Source organism: Colobus angolensis, unplaced genomic scaffold (assembly GCF_000951035.1).
Source record: "Colobus angolensis palliatus isolate OR3802 unplaced genomic scaffold, Cang.pa_1.0 Scaffold369, whole genome shotgun sequence".
NCBI classification, from domain to species: domain Eukaryota; kingdom Metazoa; phylum Chordata; class Mammalia; order Primates; family Cercopithecidae; genus Colobus; species Colobus angolensis.
In genome coordinates this window covers 1,755,473-1,762,299 of record NW_012117032.1, presented here as the reverse complement: position 1 = coordinate 1,762,299, position 6,827 = coordinate 1,755,473, and the positions used below count along the sequence as shown (strand labels likewise).

General features: G+C 49.6%; 1 pseudogene; it reads left to right on the top strand.

Annotated features, from left to right (window-relative positions):
* Positions 1-5,058: 5,058 nt before the first annotated feature.
* On the top strand, positions 5,059-6,215 carry LOC105520033 (annotated as a pseudogene).
* The last annotated feature ends 612 nt before the right edge of the window (positions 6,216-6,827 follow it).

The following is a 6,827-nucleotide window of genomic DNA, read 5'->3' as shown; positions in this document are numbered from 1 at the left end:
GATTAAATAGATTTAAAAACAGAAATCTCACAGGTTTTTTTTTCTCCTACTCAAGCGACAGCCCCTTTAGCTAGGAAGGAACCCACCAATAACACATCCCTGTCATCTCTCAAGCCGGCTCTTCCTGGGGAAGAAGACGGTTCTTTCTGGGGCCTCCCTCTGGCTCCCTGTGTACTCTTTTATCCCTGGTGGCTCACACCTGTAATCCCAGCACTTTGGGAGGCTGAGGTGGGTGGATCACCTGAGGTCAGAAGTTCGAGACTAGCCTGGCCAACATGGTGAAACCCCATCTCTACTAAAAATACAAAAAATTAGCCAGGCATGGTGGCCGGGGCCTGTAATCCCAGCCACTTGGGAGGCTAAGGCAGGAGAATCGCTTGAACCCAGGAGGCGGAGGTTGCAGTGAGCCGAGATCGAGCCACTGCATTCCATCTCAAAAACAAACAAACAAAAACAAGTAAACAAGCAAATGGGCAAACATTTAACTGAGTGATTTCTCATGCCCCTTCAGGGCTTGGCTAGGAGGTCAGATGGCCTTGGCTGGGCCATCTGGGCTGCTGAAGATGGTGTCAAGGAAGTGAAAGTTCAGATCCTGAAACCGCTGCTCCCTTGCTCAGGCGTGGCCACAGGCGGTTCCTTGTCTCCATCCCGGGGCCGCTGCTGACTTTTTAGCTGGTCATGTTTCCTTGTTTGGCATCCTCAGGACCATTAGGCCCCGGAGACTTCCAGATGTCTTTTTTAACAATCAGAGCCGGATTTCCTGGGCAGTGCCCGCCTCATGCAAACATTCTTATTTGTTATGGCACTGCCCTCAGAATGTGCAGGAATGAGTTCTAAAGGACAACCCTGGCTCGGCCCGGGGCCATGCTTCCATTCCATACGCCTCCTCACACAATCTCACTCCAACCTGTGACGCAGGATGGGGCAGAATCATTATTCCCATTTTAGAGATGGGGAAGTGGAGATGCCAAAGCTTGGAATGAACAACCCAAGGTGACACAGCAGCCCTTTGGGGCAGAACTGGTACTAGAACACCCTCACCCCCACTTCTTACTCACTCACCCACCCCAGCTCCAGCTAACTTAGCTCAGGCTTGGCCCAGGTCCAGTAATCCTGGTTACACAACTGTTATCGGGCATGTACTCAGCTAGAGAGTATAAATAGACCCAGTGCCTTGCTGCTGAGAATTTATGATTCAAAAATCACAAGGTTTTACATTGAGTAACCAGATGTCTTTAGAAATATGGCAGAGGAGTAATAGCATAGAAACAGCTCGTTTCTATGACTTTGTTTATTTGTGTGTTTTTAATTTGTCACCTGTGTCTGGCAACAACACATTTAGGAAGCTGTCCTAAAAAACAAGCTATTCACCAGGGTTGACACATTTGTGGCACATGCCCTGAGGAGTCCCTGGGGATGTCTGTGGCACGTTGCGACTCTCTCACAGCTCTGCCCACTTAGCCCAGATGAGCCTCGGAATCTTCCCTAATCTAGCACTCTGCCCAGACACATATCTGACAGGAGATTTCAGCTAGTGAGCCAAATTTGATTTGCTGTCCCTGCCATACATTTCAGGCTGCTTATTCCAGGAAATGTGAAATTCAGGTTGTTTGCCCTTTCAGGGAGCTGCAGCCTGGTAACCTTACTCTTCTTTCCATTCACGCCCCCACCCCACCCCACAAACAAGGGCTAGGGGCAACAAGCTGCTAGGAAGTGCTAAGCACAGCTTAAAACAGAAGTTATGCACCTGAGGTCTGTAAAACCTCGGCAGAAGTGGCCGCAGTTGATGGTGGAAATTATTTCACTGGTAAAGCACTCCTTCCTGAATCCTTCCCACGATTCCTGGGCAGGTGTTCTTTGTAAAGCCCCCTCCCCCAGCCAGAGATCCTCCTGTGCCTCATCACCTTGAGAATTGCAGCTGTCTTGAAGATCTTTCCTAATTCTGGGAGGACTGACTTTGAAGGTGGAGTCAAGTCGCTTGGAAATGATTCACGGGGACATTTAGGCCGGGGTGAGTGGTGAGGGAGGAACCCTGAGCGCCAGCCACACTCTTTATCCCTCCTAGGATGTCCATATCCCACACCCATTAAGTGAGTCCCTCTTAAAGGTCAACCTGGGGTAAGTCCAGGATTAGGACCTGAAAGGAGCCACGAGCTCTGTGCTGGGCTGAATTGCATTCTCCCAAAATTCCACGTCCACCCAGAACCTCAGAATACAGCCTCATATGGAAACAGGGTCTCTGCAGATGTAATTAACAGTGGCGATGAGATCACGCTGGATTAGGGTAGGCCCTCAATCCAATGAGAGTGTCCTCCTAAGAGACGGAAAGGGACACATGGAGACATGGAGAAGAAGGCCATGTGGCGACAGAGGCAGAGACCAGAGGGATGCCACTCCAAGCCCAGGCGTGCCAAGGAAGAGGCAGGGGACAATTCTCCCCTGGGACCTTCAGAAAGAGCGTGGCTCTGCCAACACCTTGATGTTGGACGTCTGACCTCTAGGACTCTGAGACATACATTTCTGTTATTTCAAGCCACCCAGTTTGTGGTCATCGGTTCCGGCAGCATTAGCAAACGAACACATTTTCCAAATACTATACCTGCTCCCAAGTCTTCACTCAGGTTCTGCTCCTGGGAGAGAGGAAACCCAAACTAAGACAGTAGGTACAAATACCCTCCTATTACAGATGAGGAAACTGAGGCACGGCTTCACTCACAAAGCAGCTGGGGGACCCAAGCACCCAGCAGCTACATTGTGGCTCAAAAGAGGTTGAGCCTATTCTCTATGTGGTCTGCTGTGGCGCATCAGTGATTCTGAATGTAAACTGAAGGCCCACGGCAGCTTTGTCAGCTCAGCAGTCAAGCAAATGACCCAAGAAAAATGGGGGCAACCATGGGCTACTTGGTGCTGGAAATGGGGTCATTAAAACATAAAATTATCAGACCCTTTTTGTAAGCAATGGTTGCCATGAGAAAGCCCATGAGGCAGTAGGGCGTGGGGAACTCATCTCTTTCTTTACACCTTGGGGAAGCAGACCTTCAACAGGTTTAGTCACCAGGTACTTTGTTACATGCATGGTCATTGGTTGGGAAGATTCAGTTAATCAGGGCCTTTTGCCTGAGAAACTTGCTTTAACAATTAATAGGTAGGAAAAAAACAGGAAGGGACTTTTTCCCATTGTTTGACATATTTTTCAACATAATATTTCTTACTTTTTTTTTTTTGAGATGGAGTCTCACTCTGTCACCCAGGTTAGAGTGCAATGGCCAGATCTCAGCTCACTGCAAGCTCCACCTCCCAGGTTTATGCCATTCTCCTGCCTCAGCCTCCCGAGTAGCTGGGACTACAGGCGCCCACCACCTCGCCCGGCTAGTTTTTTGTATTTTTTAGTAGAGACGGGGTTTCACCATGTTAGCCAGGATGGTCTCGATCTCCTGACCTGGTGATCCACCCGTCTCGGCCTCCCAAAGTGCTGGAATTAAAGGCTTGAGCCACCGCGCCCGGCCTTCTTACTATTTTTTGAGAGCTTCTGAATACAACCCATATTTCATCTTCAGGAATAAACGTCCTCAAATCTTCTTGCCTTTTCCTTAGTTTATAATTATTACTGAAAATAACAGAAAAGCATTAGCAACCCAGCCGGGTACAGTGGCTCATGCCTATAATCCTAGCACTTTGGGAGGCCAAGGCGGGTGGATCACAGGGTCGAGAGATCGAGACCATCCTGGCCAACATGGTGAAACACCATCTCTACTAAAAATACAAAAATTAGCTGGGCGTAGTGGTACGTGCCTATAATCCCAGCTACTTGGGAGACTGAGGCGGGAGAATTGCTTGAACATGGAAGGCGGAGGTTGCAGTGAGCCGAGATTGCGCCACTGCACTCCAGCTTGGAGACAGAGCAAGAATCTGTCTTAAACAAACAAACAAACAAATAAATAAATAAAGCATTAGCAACCCATGTTGTATGTTTACACAGACTTAAATTACTAATCAATAGTTCTTTACCCTCTTTGGTAAAGGAAAATACCTTTCCCAGCTGGGCGCAGCGGCTCACGCCTATAATCCCATCACTTTGGGAGGCCAAGGCGGGTGGATCATCTGAAGTCAGGAGTTCGAAACCAGCCTGGCCAACATGGTGAAACCCCATCTCTACTAAAAATACAAAATTAGCCGGGCGTAGTGGCAGATGCGTATAATCCCAGCTACTTGGGAGGCTGAGGCAGGAGAATCACTTGAACCTGGGAGGCAGAGGTTGCAGTGAGTGGAGATCGCGCCAGTGCACTCCAGCCTGAGCAACAAGAGTGTAACTCCATCTCTAAAAAGTAAAAAAGAAAAAAAAAAAGGAAAATACCTTTCCCAATTAACCAGTGTCCTTGTTGATGATGATTTCAATCTCCATGGCATTATTTACTCCCCTTTGGTGGCCAGGGGAGAAGCCATTTTCAGAGGACTGATAGATTCTAGGCACAGCAATCACCTGGTCCCCTGGGCTTCCCAGCTGGCAGGGCTGGCATTTGGGAAGATGGGGAATGGTGTGATCCACAGGAGCAGGCTGAGAAGGTGGCCAGGCAGAGCATCTGATCCCAGCGTCTGACACCAGCGGCCCGTTCCCTCCACCTTCTCTGGGACAAAGCCCACTTGTGCCTCGTGCATTTGCCTCTTGTTCCTAGTCCTCTCTAGGAACCACTCAGAGGCACTGCTGAGCTGAGGAATCTCTGCACAGGATGCCATGGGAGTCATTCAACCTGCAGAGGATAAAACGCACATAGAGGAAGGTGGTCTCTGAGTTGGAAGAGAAGGCACTGAGTCCTCCAGATGCAGGTTTTGAAGAAAGGCAGTATATTAATATTTCATGCCATGCCACACAAATGGTCTGCTGATCTGGGTAGACTGAAGTCTTGTGACTGCCTGGTAGGCTCTACTACCTGTCTCATAAACAGAAGGTGCTAAACAGAGGCACAGAGCCTGGCTGAATTGTTGCTACTGGCTAAAATGGGTTCTATATCGCCGAGACCGCGTCTGCCCGGCGTGCACAGAGCCTTGCCCCTTGCCACTCCGCCGCCCATCCACACCTGCCGCCAGCTCACCATGGATGATGATACCATCACCCTCATCATCGATAATGGCTCTGGCATGTGCAAGGCTGGCTTCACAGGTGACGATGCTCTCCAGGCCATCTTCCTCTCCATCATGGGGTGCCCAGCCACCAGGGCATGATGGTGGGCATGGGTCAGAAGGACTCCTACGTGGGCAACGAGGGCCCAGAGCAAGAGAGGCATTCTGACCCTGAAGTACCCCATCGAGCATGGCATTGTCACCAACTGGGAGGACATGGAGAAGATCTGGCACCACATCTTCTACAATGAGCTGTATGTGGCTCCTGAGGAGCACCCCTGCTGCTGACCAAGGCCTCCCCGAACCCCAAGGCCAACCACGAGAAGGTGAACCAGATCATGTTTGAGACCTTCAACACCCCAGCCATGTGCGTGGCCATCCAGGCCTTGCTGTCCCTGTACACCTCTGGCCATACCATTGGCATCGTGATGGACTTTGCTGATGGGGTCACCTACACTGTGCCCATCTATGAGGGCTATGCCCTCCCCCATGCCATCCTGCATCTGGACCTTGCTGGCCCAGACCTGACTGACCACCTCATGAAGATCCTCACCGAGAGCAGCTACAGCTTCACCACCATGGCCAAGTGGGGAAATCGTGTGTAACATCAAGGAGAAGCTGTGCTATGTCGCCCTGGACTTTGAGCAGGAGATGGCCATGGGGGCCTCTAGCTTCTCCCTGCAGAAGAGCTAGGAGCTGTCCGGTGGCCAGATCATCTGCAACGAGCAGTTTCACTGCCCTGAGGCGCTCTTCCAGCTTTCCTTCCTGGGCATGGAATCCTGTGGCATCCACAAAACTACCTTCAACTCCATCAGGAAGTGTGACATGGACATCTGCAAAGACCGGTACATCAACACAGTGCTGTCTGGTGACACCACCATGTACCCTGGCATCACCGACAGGATGCAGGAGATCACTGGCCTGGCTCCAAGCACAATGAAGATCAAGATCATTGCTCCTTCCGAGCGCAAATACTCCATGTGGTTTGGCAGCTCCATCCTGGCGTGGCTGTCCACCTCCCGGCAGATGTGGATCAGCAAGCAGGAGTATGACAAGTCCAGCCCAGCCCCTCCATTGTCTACTGCAAATGCTTCTAGGGAGACTGTTACTTAGTTGCATTACACCCTCTTGACAAAACCTAACTTGAACAGAAAACAAGATGAAATTGGCATGGCTTTATCTGTTTCACTTGTGTGTGTGTGTGTGTGTATGTGTGTGCGTGTGTGGTTTTTTTTCTTGGCTTGACTCAGGATTTAAAAACTGGAACGGTGAAGGTGACAGCAGTCGATTGGAGTGAGCATCTCCCAAAGTTCTACAATGTGGCCAAGACTTTGATTGTACATTGTTCTTTTTTTTTTTTTTTTAATAATCATTCCAAATATCGTGAGATGCATAGTTACAGGAAGTCCCTTGCCCTCCTAAAAGCCACCCCTCTTCTTTTTAAGGAGAATGGCCCAGTCCTCTCCCGAGTCTACATGGGAGGTGATAGCATTGCTTTATGTAAATTATGTAATGCAAAATTTTTTTAGTCTTTGCCTTCATACTTTTTAATTTTGTTTTATTTTGAATGATCAGCCTTCATGGTGCCCCTTTTTTATCCCCCGAGATATATGAAGGTGTTTGGTCTCCCTGGGAGTGGGTGGAGGCAGCCAGGGTTTACCTGTACACTGACTTGAGACCAGCTGAATAAAAGTGCACAGCTTAAAAAA